The sequence below is a fragment of the Acomys minous genome (assembly GCF_964271855.1).
Source record: "Acomys minous genome assembly, chromosome: 10".
Classification (NCBI taxonomy): Eukaryota; Metazoa; Chordata; class Mammalia; order Rodentia; family Muridae; genus Acomys; species Acomys minous.
Window position 1 is genome coordinate 118159917 of NC_140491.1, and position 17580 is coordinate 118177496.

The following is a 17580-nucleotide window of genomic DNA, read 5'->3' on the forward strand; positions in this document are numbered from 1 at the left end:
CGACTCTGGGCTTTCTACTTCTGTTGTCACATATGCAACAGCAAACAAAACAAAGCAAAGGCAATGTTTATTTTTTCCAAATTCTGTTGGCTTAACAAAGACTGAGAAATCATATAAAATATCTCATAAATCTTTAAGTCTCCCACCACATGCACTTTTATGCACATTTAGAAACTCCTGAGTTTCAATTTGTCTAATGTTGCCTTAGCGGGGGGTGGGGGGGGTGGTATCTAACGGTTGCACTAGCCTTAATTTCGTTTGCCTTCTGCTGCTGTACAGCTCAAGGTAAAGGAGGAAATTGAGTTGACATTTGTTCATGGTCACGGAAATTTAGTCAATGAAAGTAATTGCCTATAGAAAAATCTTAGACTTTCCCCCCCAAGAAAAGTCTATGTTAAAGAAAATTATTAACTGATTAAAAGGTATGTTTTAATAAATCATCAATTTATCCCACCGATTATGATTTTCTTTCAACATAGGATCTTGTAGCTATAAACCATAAATTTGCCAAAATGAAACAAAAAGTACACACACAAAAAAAAAACATGGAATCCATCTTGTGTTGACCAACTACTCTTGAGAAAGCCCTGAAGTCTGGTTGACGTGCCCGGTGACATCCCATTGGAGAAAACTGACCACTTGACATTTTCATTTTATTAAAAAAAAAACCATAATATCTTTATTTATTATTTGGAAATTTCACATAATTCACCCCGATTACCCATACTTCCCAGTCTTTCCAGATCCATCCCCTAGCCTTGTGGCCTCCCCATCACCCACCAAATAGAAAAATATAATTAAAACGTCCATTTTGTGTTGTTCATAGAGTCAAGTGGAGCATGGTCAAACTCCAGGTGGCCAGCCCCTTAAAGAAAAGTGACTCTTTCCCCACCCCCACCCCCACCCCTGACAGAAGCCATCTGTTATGGAGAACACACTTTAGCATCCTGATTGCAGTTTGTAAAAGTTGTCTTTGATGGTTTCTTGTATGGGTTGTTACTTTGGGGGGTTGTGCAGTGGTGGGGGGTGGGGGGAGGTGTCACAGAAGCCTTCCATGTCTCTCTTTCTCGATTGTAAGTCTGAAGTCATCAGTGCCACTGCAGAAGAAGCTTCCCTGTCCTTCACAGTCAGCATGGACTTCCACATGGAACCTGGCTTCAGCATGGACCGTGAACATCCCTCTGGCCTCCAGCACCTGTGCATGGTCTTTGGTGGTAACATAGACCATGAACATCAACATGGCCCCCAGCTGCCCCAGGACCACTGGCCCAGACACAGCCCCCAAGAGCAGCATTGGCAACAGACATTGTCATGGCCTCAGGCAGCAGTACAGACCGTGCACAGCAACATGGCCCCCAGCAGCACCTTTGGACATTGGCATAGTTCAGACTCTCACCGTTCCTTCACCTTCCCCACCCCTCCACTGAAAATTCACCTGTCGCAGAGGCATTGAAAATTACAGTGAATCATCACACACACACACACACACACACACACACACACACACACACCACAGAGTTCAGCATGCAAATGCTCACTGCCAGGAGTCATTGGTCTGGCTCAAGGCTTCTGGTCTCTGAAGCTTCATAATTACTGGATGCTCCAGATTTTCATCTTTGGTGGGTAGGGAGGTGGAGAGGATCTGGGAAGAGTAGGGAGAAGGAAACACATGATCAAAAAATAGTTCATGAAAAAAATGTAAATATTATCATCCATAGAGAAATACTTTCCTTAAGTGCCAACAGCTAAAATAAGGATACTGTACCTTCTGTAATTTATTGATCATGTGCCAAAGCTAGAAAATAAGGTTTTAAAATACTATGTAAATTTTTATGTGTATGGGTATTTTTGCCTGCATGTCTGTCTGTGCATCACCTGTATTCCTGGTACCTGCAGATCCAGAAGACATCATCAGACACTCTAGAACTGAAGTTCCAGATGGTTATGAGCCACCCTGTGGTGCTGGGAACGGAATTTAGGTTCTCTGCAACAGCAGCCAGTACTCCTAACGACTGAGCCATCTCTTCTGCCTTGGCAGTATACCTTAGTGCATCGTACTAACTGAAAAGATGGGAGAGCTTCAGTCTTGAGCCTGTGCAGTAATGATAGGAGTAGACCGTGCCAGTGACGCAGAACTCAGGAAAGTTGGATGGATTTTGGTGTGGTGGTTTTTTTTTTCCTAGTTCTTATTTGTACTCTGAGAACTATGGACAAAAAAATCCAAATGCTGTTTGTCATAACCTTATTCACCAGTATGTATTTATACAAGCAGCTTTGTAAGAATTGTAAAACTTCTCAATGTTGTTACCTATGCATCCATAAAATGGTAGATTCAAAAATGTATATAATTATTATAAGGAATGAACATCATGGTGTCATTGTGATTATAGGCAGAGTGTAAACATGGCTAAAAATTCTATGAAAATTTATTATAATGAAGCATAAACCATACCTTATCGCTTTTAGAATATCTTTTTAAAATCAAGAACAATTCATTTTATTTCAGTTTTCAAGAATTAGAGCTCTTGACAGGACTACAGGGAAGTGAATCTTCCCTTCCTTTTGTATTTTCGGTAACTCATATTTAGGTTGGGTCACACTCCAAGTGTCTTAAGGTAGGCATGCTCTCAGTCGCTGGAGGTTTCAGTGTAGACACGGCCACAGCGCAGACTGTGGTAGCATGTGCCACACTTCTACCTCGCTAAGAGCTCAGAGACTGGAGCATCTGTGAGCCTAGAGTTCTTCTAGAACAGCCTACGCCACATGGCAGGCTGTCTCAGAGGGGAAAAATAAGTAAACAAAACAAAACAAGTCAAATCAACCTAAAACTGCAGAAAATATTATATTCTGTGTTTTTATATAACTGCTCTTTGTTTTCATGTTTTCAAATTCTCTTATTTTCCTTATATCCTCAAAATACATAAAATATAAATATAAGACAAAGACACATTTCATATAAGTATGCAGATACATGTCAAATTTTCAAAGTCCAACTGGAAATCATTGTGATTGTAGATCGAGTGAAAACATGCAAAGCCCTTACAACAGTCCTGATGCAGCACTCACGACAGCAGCTGTGGTGGTGACCACTGCTGCATCTGAAGGGAAAATAGTATATAGAACTTGTATCTAACTCCAAATTCTGAAATTCTAGCTTAATATAAAAACAAAGCCTATAATGAATATATCCTCAGGGGAGCCGTGATCAAATTGTTTGGGAAAGCAGCTGGTAGATGAGGGTATTAAATAAATATTTACATAAAACATTATCATTTTATTTATAGACTTAACTAATTAAATTTATTCATAAATAGTAATAGATTTTATTTTCATTTTAACAAAGCATAGTGCTAAGATATGAGTTGTCAGGAAAGTCCAGCGCTGAGAATACAGTTATGACTTTTGCTGACCTAATAAGGAGGTGGTAATAAGTTCTCTTCAGTGATCCATGGCCGCATTAGCCCCAGGTAGCTGTCTAGGTTTCTAGAGCCTAGCATCATCACTGCTGAGTGGGCCTTACGCACAGTTAGACATCATTCGGGTACCACCAATACGAGTGCCGCCATTGCATGTTTACGGATATCTTGCCTCACTGATCATTGTTGTGGCTCATAGGCATCACAACTTGGTAAATCTATTGATTGTTTTCCTCCTTCAGCAGCTTGACAGCGTCTTTCAGTACTGGGAAAGCTAGACTAAGGAAGGAGGCTTTCGTGGTAGATACAACTTGAATCTCCTGGGTCTTACAGCCTAAGCGTTCAGGGTCTTACACAACAGGAACTCACCTTCAACCTCTGAGAGGCGGTCAAAGGCATCAGCAATTAACTATACAGTGTGGGGAACCACTTGGTCTATTCTAACCAACAATTTGAATACTTTTCATGCCAAGTACTGGGTTTTGTCTTTGGTTTTGGTTTTGTTTTGTTTTTAGATAGTTTATGGCTCTTTTAGGGAGCATTGTCAGCTTAGACACCATACACACACACTCATACACACACGCATACACACGTGTGCGCGTGTGTGAGAATTAAATCAAAGAAAAAGAGGCCATCAATGTGAGAGAAAGTGGAAGTACAGGAGAGGAGTTGGAAGGAGGAGGCACAGGAGGAGGGGTTAGCGGGGGAAAATGCAGGAGAAATGATGGGAGAAGACTCTAATTAAGATTATTTTTTTAACTATGAATAAAAAAGTAAGTCTGACTTCGCTATGAGAGCAGAACAGTCCCTCAGCCTTTACTGAAGTAGAACATCTTACTAACTCCGCCGGGTCGCGGCTGAGACAAATGCTAGCTCTGCTTTTTCTTAGAGTCACAAACTTGGGCAAGTTACAAGAATCCTGTGAGAGTCTCGGTTCTCTAATTTGCAAGATGAAAGTGTTATACTTACCTACAAATGTGTTATTGAAGATTTTTAAAATACAAGTTTAGGAAACTTTATAGTGTGTCTGTAAGGAACTCTACATGAGAAGCATTAAGATGGTCCGTGCATCTTAACTGTTAAGTAGTGGGTTGGGTTTTTTTCCATCTTATTGCACCAGTGTCCCCTGCCCTTTCTTCGCTCTGACCTCTTCTCCTGTTTCCGTCTTCTGACTCTTCTATACATTGTTTGACCTCAGTTTTTCTTCTTGCTCTTAAATGATCGCTCCTCTCCCACGTCAGGGTGAATGTAGACACATGTTTGTGGAAACACGGCTGACATAGGTACACTGTAAATATATGTACATATATATGTCTGATTTTTAAAGGAGCATTAGTAAGTCCTCTTTTGTGACTGTTATCGGTGCTCAAACCTCAGCCATCTGTTTTCCTTTAAATGTCCTCTGACTGTCCCTTTCCTCTATGACTTCAGCAGTCTTCTGTCCAGGCCCTTGGGCACGAAACTCTATTCTTTCCCATTGCCTCCCTTTCTCAGTCTTTTCATAATCAAAATCTTGCAAAACAGCCTCTTGAAAGAGAATTGATTTCATTTGTCTTCTCTTATCTGTCCTATTGTAGACGAATCCCTGGTGAGAGCATTAGTCACATTATCCAAGTTTTTTTTTCCACCCATCCCTTGAAACAGAAAGCCCTTCCTCTCCATCTCCAGATTCCCTTGTATTTGAAATTTGGGAGTCCTTGTTGAGCTCCTCAAATTTCTCAGCTTCTTCCTCTTCTTTTTCAACATCACTGTGCATTCTGGTTTTGGTGGCAGTCTTTATAAATTCAATAATCTTAGGAATTATCTCGGTTATTAGCCACTTACATCAGTAATATCATTTGGTTTAATTTATATCCTTGAATTAATATTTTTAAATAAAGTGATATAAAAATCAATTTTATTTCTCAAAAATTCTAATTCAAAGCACATAATCATTGTCACACACTTAAGCGTGCCTCAGACACTGCTAACGGGCTTGTGTACATAGCCTTATAGTGCTCACACACAAAACATCACACCATTTTAATACACAAAACACCACATATATATGAGGAAAGATATTTTCTAGCTGCAGATGTGTTTGTTTAACTTGCTGGACAAACAGTGGCTGGGAAAATGCAATTCACTCTGTGATTTCTTTAAAGTTGGGAAGAATTCCAATTTGATGAAACAAGAAACTGAGGGAGGGGAGGGGTTGGAAAATGTGTTTGCTCTTGGCTCCATCTTCAATGCTGATCTTAATTTTTACTCTAACAAAACTACAAACTTGTGACGTTCAAAGTTGGACTGAGTTCACACACTTAGTAGAAGGTAATTATAACTATTGTCACCAAGCCAAAGTAACAACATGCCAATTGTGATTAGCCAAGGAGCCTGGAAGTCAAAACCTGCCTTATATTTATTTATTCTTCCATGTTGGCTGTTTATCAGGAAGTGACTTCAATAAAAAAGGAGCTGCAATTAATTTATTAAATAAACTCACAAAACCCTGGTACATGGGTTCCACTTAAAAAAATACACCTTCAAAATATTTGTATGTAAGTGTTCATTATGTTTAATTTGACTACCCCTGTTTCTAATGATTTGTGAAAAATAAAATCATGGTGACAAGAGTGAATTTGATAAATAATTTTTTCATGTTTTTGAAACATGATGCTTCTGTCTGTACAGTATCTTACAGGGAGGAATGTATATGTGAATGTGTGTGTGTATGTGTGTGCTTGTGATTGTGTGTGTATGTGTGTGTGCTTGTGACTGTGTGTGTATGTGTGTTTGTTATTGTGTATGGTGTGTGTGCTCATGATTGTGTGTGTGTGTACATATTATATAATTTTAAACTTAATTTTCTCTCAATAGTAAATGCAACAAATAAGCAAAATACAAATTAAAGATTTGGGCCATGAAAAACTCGGTAAAAAAAAAAGCATGTGGATAAAAATTAGCCAATTCTGATTGAGATATTTGGTCAACGGGTCCAAGGTTGGAGTTAGCAAGGGGAATGAGGGCTGGTATTTTTCTATCTCACAGTAAGCAAAAAATGCATTGTGCACACCAACATAGTTAGAAGGAAAATTTACAATGTTCTCTCCACAAAGAAGTAGGTCAAGGTTAAGCTAATACTACACAAATTAGCCTGACTTGATCGTCACCCAAATTGTATGTCTGCATCAGAACATCACTTTGTATTGCTATATAGCAATCAGAAACTAATTCTGTTTTGATCAGTTGTGGTTTTCTACAGTGGTCTCCACCTATTGCAATGAGAAGCTTCTTGATGATGGGGTGAGGACTACACTTATCTGTGGGTCTTTAAAAAACATGTTTACATTGTTGATAGGGGTTATGCTGGCTTAGAGTCCACCAATGTCGAATGAACACAAAATCATGTCTCCTTATGCCATGCTTAACTTCCAGATGAAAGCAATGACCAGGTCAAATTACACCCGACATGATATAACTCTCCCGTGTGTAATCCATACTCATGATATGTTTAGAAGAGATGGCAGTGTCCCCTAAGGGATATTCTTTTAGTATCTCAAATTTAAACATGATAACCACTGAGAGTCTCTTAATTGCTGCTACATTCCACGATAATGAAATTGAGTAAACAAAACATAAATATCTATTCAAAAACATTCTCTTAACAAAATATGATGGAAACATCCGAGTTAGTTACAATCCTTGTTTCTGTAACTGGCCATGGCCTCAGCTGGTATTGACCACTACCTCCTTCCTCTCCCTATTCTCTGTTTCCTCTACCTTCAGCAAGACCCTGCACAGGACTTGACTCTCTTCCTGGAGGAGTGACCCATACCTTCATTCCCAACGGTTCTGTGCCCTTTGTCCGTCTGCCTGCCTGGATTACGTCGCTGTAGTTTCCCATTGACCTTAATCACCAGACGTGGTAGCACCAAGAGACACCCTAGAGGATCTCCTGCACTCCAGACACAATCTTTCTTACCTCCACTGTGGAGAAGCGACTCGATATCCCCTTGGATGTCGGGATCAATCGCCCCTCCTAACACTGTTACTCCTTTTTTAGCCTGTTGGTTTAGGAGCATCAGAAGCACAAAGTGGCCCGGAGGAAGTCTGAGCGTCCAGTTCAGTGGAACATTTATCGTGTCTCCTGACAGGAGCACCCTTCCTAACCCCCACCCCCAACTTCTGGAACCAAACTTCTAGGCCAGCAGTAGTTAAGGTCATGGAAACAGGAAACAAAATTTCCCTAGTGGGTGACTGGGGGGGACGGTGGGGGACAGTGAGTAGAACAATTCCTTCTTCTACCTCTTGCTTCCTGGACCCATGGATGCTGCCCATGGGAGAAACCAACCTACCGACCAGCTGATTCAAAGCACATACTGTGTTCTAAACAACCCTGCCCCAGCCCTCCAAGTGGCTGCCAACTAACTGCTGCTCGAACCGTGTCTTCCTAGCAAGCCACTTTCTTCAGGAAGGTGGGAGACATAGTTAAGACCAGAAGATTCCATGGTAATAAGCTCACTGTTGCTCTTCTCTGGCTGTGAAGCGAGTTCCTTGGTCAAAAGTCATGTTGAGTGTGATATCATGATGAGGGATAAGGCATTCTGAGTCCACATATGATGGTTTGGTCAGGATCATTAGGTGCAGGAAAGGCAAATCTATAACCTGGAGTAAGAGTCTACCCCAATAAGAACAAAACGGTGTCCTTTCTACAAGGGAAGTGACCCAGTGTAGTGAACCTGCCCCCAGGTTGCTGGCTGGTCACCTCAAGGGATGGTACCCTATCTGAGGCTCAGTGTTGGTCTCTACTGTTGGCAGATCTGGCCCTCAGCAGCAGCAGTAGCCAGGTCATCCTTGGTGGGCTGAAATCCATGCTGTTGAGCCCAAGAATAATTCCCGTCTTTACTGCCATGGCCACCTTGTTCATGGGCCCACTGGGTGATGACAGGGATGGCTGGGGACGAGGTCGAATGTCCACAGAACAGAGAATCCTACGTACTTGATTACTGACTCCTCTTCAGCTGAAATCGCCTTCTGATGAGCATTTGCATGGGACACAAGTATCTTCACATCCTTTGCCCATTTAGAGAGATCTAGCCACGTACTTTCTCCCCAGATGTCTTTCTCACAAGCTTTCCAATTATGTTCTTTCCAAGCCGCTGATCATCCAGCCAATCCATTAGCTACAACCCATCAATCAGGGAACAATTATATACATGGCCGTTTCTCCTTCCAAAAAAAAAAGTATAATAATGTGTACTGCCTGAAGTTCTGCCCACTGTGAAGAGGTCTCTTCACCAGTGTCTTCCAAGATTTTCCCAGAAAAGAACTGTAATGCGGCATCTGTCCACTTCTGGGTGGTGCCTGCATAATGTTCAGAGCCATCAGTAAATCAGGCCCTAATCTTCTCTTCCTCAGTCAACCAATCATAAGATATGCCCCATGAGGCTATATGTACATGGCAAGAGACAACATCGTAGTGAGAGTTGAAGCTATAGGTATTTGGGCAAACTTCTCATGTAACTTGCTTGTGCCCTCAGGACCTGCCCAGGCCTGATTATATATACTACTTCCATTAGATAACAGATTGCTGCTTTGCATATCCTACTTTAGGACGTGATGACTCAGGGTTAGGGTTAGCTCATGATGGGCAGCTCATATCACAAGGTAAGTTGGTGGTGCATTTTCAAACATTCACTTTTCACTAAAAACCCAATAGCAGGCTAAGAGCTATACTTCAAAAGGAGAGTAGTTGTCCATGAGTTTAACAATATTTCTTGTGATCTCCAAGAATCACTGTCTATTCAGAACCATTCAATAGACTCTGAAAATTCTGAGTGTTTCCTTTCCCCCAGAATACAGTTGCCCTTGTAAAAGGCCATAGATCCCTCTGGGGAAGGACTGGAGAAAAGCAAGCCATAGAAACTTCAGGTATTTTATCAAGGTTCCTCCTCAGGGGAACCTGGCCATCCCTTCATTCAGTAGTTCTGGGTCAGTAAACTGGCTCAAGTATGGAAACTGGTTCACAGGCTGAGGTTCCCTTTTGACCCAATCCAATGTAGCCTTGCTTTTACTTGAGTTTTTGTTGTAATTCAGCCTATCTTATAATGAGGACTTTGGTTTGGTTTTCCTCAACACTTTAGCTCTGTGACTGCTAAAGAGAAGATTCTCTTCCAAGGAACACTTCGACATCTTTAGACTGTACATCTGGAGCCAATCAGTTTTATTGCTGAGTTTATTCTTTTCCTTTTTCAATTTATCCAGAGATGCTAGGAGCAACCAACCAGCCCATCGTTTTCTTTGTTTTTCTACAAACTGTCAAAAGTCTTATGTACAGAGTCACCAATTCCATTGCCCCTCACCACTGATGAATCAAGATAGCCAAATGCATTTGTCCCGTTAAGCACATAAAATAGCTCATACCAGGGGTTCTCAGTGCTCCCTGAGCTTCCGGGAGAGGCTTCAGTATCCTTAGGTGTGGAAAGTTGAGAAACTCATTCCAGATACTTTTAAAAAATGTATCTTATCCTTGTTGCTCTAGAAGCACTTCTGCTTCTGGTACCAAAAATCTGTATTAGTCAGGGTTCTTTTCTAAAGGCTCTGATCCAGCTAGTCCCACAATGGCGGTCTACCAATGGAAGGTCGTAGAATGCAGTAGTTGGTCAGTCCACCAGGCTGGATATCTCAACTGGTCTCCAGTACGTGCTGGAATCCTGAAGAAGTTAGGTTCTAATGCCAGTGAAGGAATGGACTTGCTAGGGAAAGCAAGAGCAAGCAGGCAAAGAGAGAGTAAGCTTCCTGTCCCGTGTCCTTCCTGTGGGCTGCCAGCAGAAAGTGCGATCCAGATTAAAGGTCAATCTTGCTATCTCAAAAGATCTGGATTTATGTTTACCTTCCACCTCAAAGATCCTGATTAGAAGCAGATCTTCCCACTTCACAGTAGGTAAAGGAAACCCAAGAAGCCCACCAGCTGCCAATCTGCGCAGGCGGGTGCAAGACACCCCGGGGCACACCTCCACTGACGTCACTTCAATGAGCAAGTATACGGTAGAGATATGGGAGAGAGAGAGAGTGGTCTGTGCACTGCGAGGAGAGGCAGAGCTGGAGATGTGAGGAGGCGTTAGGAACAGCCTGATGTGAGGAGCCTGCCGTGCCACCTGATGCCATGCATACAGGAGCAAATGATGAAAAAGAGCTCATGAATTTGAGCTAGAGCATTGAGGAGTATATCGGGATGGTTTGGGTATGGGAAGGGAAGGGAAGGGGAGAGATGTTGTAGTTACATTATAATATTAAATTTTTTAAAAGAAATGAACACAATTATAAGAGCAAACAGTGCTCCACTAAATAAAAATGTATTATTAAGAAATAAACAGAATACCTATGGAAGCAATATTTTTGAGAAAAACATAAGAAATAAATCTTCATAAATAGCGCCAGAAATGTGTAAGTTATGCCTATGTATAGATTTAATATGAAAAATATTGGAAAATTAAAAGACTGCAAACAAATTTTGATTGTGAAATTTTCTACCTTAGCCAGTTTGATTAGAAGGTTGAACTTCTCTCTCTCTCTCTCTCTCTTTTTTTTAATTTCATCACTTCATAGCCTGATAGCTGCCCCCTCCCCTCTCTATTTCTTTTCAGAGAAAGGGCGGCCCTAAGAAATACCAACCCACCCCAGAACCTCAAGTCATAGCAGGACTAAATGCATCCTCTCCCCCTGGGGCCAGGCAAGGCAGCCCAGCTAGGGAAAAGGGATCCAAAGTCAGGCAGCAGACTTAGAGATAGTCCCTACTCCCATTGTTAGGGAACCCACCTAATGACCAAGCTGCACATCTGTTACATATTTGTAGGCTAAGTCCAGCCCAAGCAAGCTCTCTGGTTAGTGGTTCAGTCTCTGTGAACCCCCATAGGGCCAGGTTAGTTGACTCTGTAGGACTTCTTGTGGTGTCCTTGACCCCTCTGGCTCCCTTAAACGTTCCTTGCACTCTTCCACAAAACTCCCTAAGCCTGGCCCATTGTCCAGCTGTGAGTCTCTGCATCTGTTTCCATCAGCTGCCGGATGAAGCCTCTCAGAAGACAGTTATAATAGGCTCCTGTCGGCAAGCATAGCAGAGTGTCATTAATAGCATCAGGGGGGTGGCTCTCTCCTTGAGGGGGGTGAGTCTCAAGTTGGGACAGTCATTGGTTTGCCATTCCCTCAATCTCTACTCCATCTTTATCCCTACAGTTCTTGTAGGCAGGACAAAGTTTGGGTCAAAGGTTTTGTGGGTGGGTTGGTGTCCCCCTCCCTCCACTGGAAGTCCCACCTGGCTACAGGAAGTGGAGACTTCAGGCTCCATATACCCCAGGAGCTAGGAGTATCACTTAGGGTCACTTCCATAGACTCCTGGGAGCCTCCGCTGTCCCAGAGATGTCCTCCCACCTATTCCTGTTTTCTCTCCTGGTCCTCCCCTCCCTTCTACCCTCACTCCCCCACCCTGTTCTCCTCCCCTCTCCCTCTCTCACACAGCTCCCGCCCTCCCTCCACTTCATGTTTATTTTATTTCCTCTTTTGAGTGGCATTCTGGAATCTCCCTTGGACCTCCTTGGCTTCTTTAGATATGTGGATTGTTAACCTGTACATTATGGCTAATGCCCACTTATAAGTGAGGACATATCATGTGTGTCTTTCTGAGTCTGGGTTACCTCACTCAGGATGGTCTTTTCTAATTGAATCCATTCTCCTGAAAATTGCATGATGTCTTTGCAATAGCTGAGTACTATTCCACTGTGTAAATGTATTTTTTTTTCCTATGCATTTTTCTGTCAAGGGACATTTAGGTTATTTCCAGTTTCTGGCTGTTACAAATAAAACTGCTATGAAAATAGTTGAGTAAATGTCATTACTGTATGGTGGACCATCTTTCAGGTATATTCACAGGAGCTGGGTCTTGAGGTAGAACTATTCCCAATTTTCTGAGAAAGTGCCAGATTGATTTCTCAAATTGTTGTACAAATTTGCACTACCACAGCTATGGAGGAGTGTTCCCCTTTCTCCACATCCTAGCCAGCATGTGCTGTCACTCTTTTTATCTTATCTTTTTATCTTAATTTGTTAATTTGGATTCTCTCTCTCTCTCTCTCTCTCTCTCTCTCTCTCTCTCTCTCTCTCCTTTTAATTAGTTTGGCTAAGGGTTTGTCTATCTTGTTGATTTTCTCATAGAGCCAACTCTTGATTTTGTTGATTGTTTGTTCCCTTTGTTTCTACTCCTCTTGGGTGTGTCTGCTTCTTTTTTTTTTTTTTTTTCTAGAGCTTTCAGGTGTGTTGCCAAGTGCTAGTATAGGATCTCTCCAATATGAACTTTCCTTTTCACACTGCCTTTGTTGTGTCCCATACGCTTGGGTCTGTTGTCCCTTCATTTTCATTGAATTTTACAAAGTCTTGAGTAGAAAGTTGTTCAGTTTTCCTGAGGTGCAGCCTAATCCGTGGTGTTCTGATAAAATACAAGGTATTATTTCAATATTCTTATATCGGTTGAGGCTTGCTTTGTGACTGACTGTACGGTCAATTTTAGAGAAGGTTCTGAGAGATGCTGATAAGAAGGCATATTCTTTTATATTTGGACAGAATGCTCTTTAGATATGTTATAGCCAATTGACTAGTAATATCGGCTAGTGTTATTATTTCTTTGTTTAGTTTCTGTCTTGATACTTGTCCATTGGTGAAAGGGGGGCATTGAAGTCTCCTACTATTAATGTGTGGGGTTCAGTGTGTGATTTAAACTTTAGCAACATTTCTTTTACAAATGTGGGTTTGTGTTGAATTCGAAGTGTAGGTGTTCAGAATTGAGACATTGGCTTGGTGAATTTTTTTCCTTTGATGCATATGAATGTATCCTTCCCTTTCTTTTTTTAAATTAATTTTGGTTGAAAGTCTATTTTATTAAGTATTATAATTGCTGCTCCAGCTTGCTTCTTTATGTCCATTTGCTTGTAAACTCTTTTTCAAGCCCTTTACTCTGAGGTAATCTCTATCTTTGTTGCTGAGGTGTGTTCCTGTATGCAGCAGAATGATGGGTCCTGTTTTCATATCCATTCTGTCAGCCTGTGTCTTTTTATTGGGAAATTAAATCATCTGGTGTTGAGAGACATTAATGGCTACTGAGGCTACTGATTGTTAATTCCTTTTATGTTGATGCTAGTGGTATTAGTACATGCATGTTTGTGTGTGCTTACCTTCTTTTGTGTTTACTGGTGTGGAATTATTTATTTCCTGTGTTTTATTGAATGTAGTTACCTTCCTTAGGATGAAGTTTTCCTTCTAGTGTTTTCTATAGGGCTGGGTTTGTGCATATATATTGTTTAAGTTTGGTTTTGTCTGGGAGTATCTTGTTTTCTCCATCTATGGTGATTTAGAATTTTGTTGGATAAAAAAGTCTAGGCTGACATCTGTTGTCTCTTAGGGTTTGCAAGACATCAGCCCAGGCCCTTCTGGCTTTTAGCATCTCTGTTGAGAAATTCTGATAGGTCAGCCATTTTATGTTATTTGGACTTTTTCCCTTGCAAGTTTTAAGATTTCTTTTTTGTTCTGTAGATTTGGTGCTTTGATTAGTATGTCGCAGGAGGATTTTCTAATTGGTATTCTGTAGATTCTTATGTGTTTTTAGTCATCTGCTTCTTTAAGTTGGGAAGATTTTCTTCCATTATTTTGTTAAAAAATATTTTTTGGTCCTTGGAGCTGGAAATCTTCACCTTCTTATATTCCTATTATTCATTGGCTAGGTCTTTTCATAGTCTCTCAGATTTCCTGGAAGTTTTGTGTCAGGAGTTTTTTAGATTTAACATTTTCTTTGATGTGTCAATTTCTTCTATTGTGTCTTTTATGCGCAAGACTCTCTCTTCCGTCTCTTGAATTCAGTTAGTATTGCTTGCACCTGTTGTTCCTGTTCTCTTCTTCAGGCTTTCACTCTCCACGATTCCCTCAGATTGTACTTTCTTCATTGCTTCTACTTCCAATTTCAGGTCTTGGACAGTTTGATTCATTTCCTTCACCTGTTTAATTGTCTTTTCCTATATTTCTTTAAAGGATTAATTCTTTTCCTCTTTAAAGGCCTCTATCATCTTCATGAGACTTGATGTAAGGTCATTTTCTTGTTCCTCAGTTCTGTTGAGGTAGCCTGGGCTTGTTCCTCAGTTCTGTTGAGGTAGCCTGGGCTTGTTCCTCAGGTCTGTTGAGGTAGCCTGGGCTTGTTCCTCAGCTCTGTTGAGGTAGCCTGGGCTTGTTCCTCAGCTCTGTTGAGGTAGCCTGGGCTTGTTCCTCAGCTCTGTTGAGGTAGCCTGGGCTTGCTGTGTGTAGTATGAGAAGTGTGTTCTGAGGTTGCCATATTGGCCAGGCTCCTGTCATTTACGTTCACACTGGCCTTTAGCCAGCTGATCGTCTCTGGTATTATCAGGCCTCAGATAATGCAGGTTGAGCTGTGAGTCAGAAACTGGACCATTGAGGGGAAATTATGGCTTACCTCTGCTGGAAGTGTTTTAGGGGGACCAGCTAGCCATGGGAGGGGTGAGTTTTACCTGGTAGTCTCTGGGGGCCCCTGGCCTTCAGGAATACGCATAGGCATGAGGTCCAATAGATGAATCATGCAGGGGTCAGGGTGGCTGCTACAGCCTCGGGGAATGAAGACTCTGGACTGGGAGTGGAGCATGCAGCAAAAGGTTGAGTTTCAGTTCATTTTTTCCCATCATTTAGTCAGTGGTAATAATTTATTAAGGATTCTTCTGCTTTTTGTCACTGGATCTTACAATAGTTACCAGGATATTCTGAGTCTTGAACATGGCAGTATGAACCATCACACCAAGATTTTGGGTTAAATTAATCTAGGTATTTAAAGTGTGAAGCAGAGAATTAAAAAATAAATGCTGTTACCAAGAAGAGCATATACAGGGGGAGGAAATCCCCCTCAGGAACAGTCATAGGGGAGCAGAATAAGGGGAAAATGGGAGGGAGGGAAGAATGAGAGGAGACAAGGGATGGGATAACCATTGAGATGTAACAAGAACAAATTAATAAAATAATATATATCTTGGAAAAAATAAAAAAATAAATGCTATTTCTGTGAACGTTGTCTTGATTTTAGGTCTATTAATAACAAATTAATATTATCAAAATTGTATATACCAATATATTTCTTAGCTACTTATTACATATGAACTCATAACTCTGCAAGGAAGGTATTGTAATTTCATTTTACTTATTTGCAATTTAAAAGAAATTAGGTTGGATGTATGAAGGTTTTATGGCTTTAATTGGGAAAAATAATATATTGCAGCTACCTGGATTTTTATACTGATTGTAATTGGATATGTAATTTATTTTTTAATGACTGCTAGTTAAAATACATAGTGAATGTTTGTGTTTCTAATTTGAAAGTTTTAATGATCATTTATTCAATTCCTATTCTATCCAAAAGTTTTAAGTAATAATGTCTAGCTGTTGATATGGTATGTGATTGTGGAAAACAAACCAGAGATGCTTGGGGGACTTTCTTGATGAAGTTCATTTCAAATATAAATGTTCAGTAACTGTTTTGATAGAGAACTAATTGGTGCATGTCTTTATTCATTACATAAGATTGTGAGGCAGAAAGTGATAGATGCTAAATAATGAAATGCATGCTTGATAGACAAACTGCAGTGTAAGACATTAATACCGCCAGCAAATTCTACACATAATGAAGTATTTGCTGGTATAATTATCAAATAGATGTGGCCTTCTTTCAGTGTGACATACATGATGGTATGCATCACCATCTTTGTGCTGTAAGCAAAGAACACAGCAAATTACATCTTTTGTAAAACTTATGAGTAAATAAATGGATAGACTCATTAGCATCCTCAGGCTTGCAAAATCTAACAACTGGATTTTAAATTCTTATGCACTTTCTTCTTCAGAGATCATTATCTTCTGTCAGCTTTTCTGAGCTTTTACTTTTAATGGTCCTCAAATTCGAGTTATTTACCACATGACCATTACCACCTTCTCAAAGCCTTCAAATATTATTCCCCATATTTCCTGTCTCCAAATAGTCTAGTCGGTCTCACAATATAATGGCTTTATCTCCCGTATTTTCATTCAATAAGCAAAGAGTAGTAAGATTGGTAGGTAAGAAAGAGAAAGAACAAAAGGAAGGAGAAAGGAAAGAATGGGAAAGACAGAGAGGACGAGACAAAGACACACAGAGAAGTTTGGATGACTGAACTCATATCCCAAGATTATCTCTTGTAAACACGTGTAAATAGAACTGTCACTCTTTCCAAATGGTACCGTACTGTCCCTCTCCGTTCAGTATTTAGTTAGGCACACCATTTTCTGCAGTAAGGAAAGGGGGTAAATAAAGGATTCCTAAAATCTGGCCTTAAATTAAGTTCTGCCCTCAACTCATGTCTGTTCTAACTGTCCTCCCTTCCCACTGCCTTAGTTCAGTTCTGCCCAACCCATCCTTTGGATCACTGTTTCTCCTTGTCCATGGGACTGTGGCTGTGCTGATGAACTCAGAATCCTGGCCAACTGAGCACTGGATGACACAGCCTGCATCTTCTGAAAACATCCTACACCTCCTTTGCATTTTGCATTTCCCATTGCTACCAGGCACCCTGATAACAAATGGTTCTCACAAGCTCCTTCCGTATCTGCTTGCTACTAGACCCAGTTGCTTAGGAAGAGGTCTGTATGACACAAACCTGTACTTCCTCCAGGGCTATCAGTGATTTTTATTGGCTTTGTTAAAACTTGGTAGATATCTACCGCTTCAGTGAGTGGATGAAATCTTTTTCCATTGCTCACAGAGACATTGAGATTTCTTTTATTCCAAATTGAACACAGTCACTCCAAAAAGTGAGTCACAAGGACAGGAAGGTGGGAGGAAATATGTGATATCTAAACAAGGCGCTAGTCAGATTGATTTCAGAGCTGCACTATCCTTTTCTTTTATGAGAAATAGAACAATACCAAAGGAATGGAGTGATTATGTGCTATCATCTACCATTAATCCCTGAGACCCTCCCACGGACTCATGGAAAGGGGGGGATGACGAGTCCCCACCAATAGCGTCCAGGTGCTTTTTTTTCCCTGAACTAGAATAAATATTGGAATGCCTTAGCGTGTTTAGATCTTAATTTCTTTTTTTTAAAGCTTTTAATTA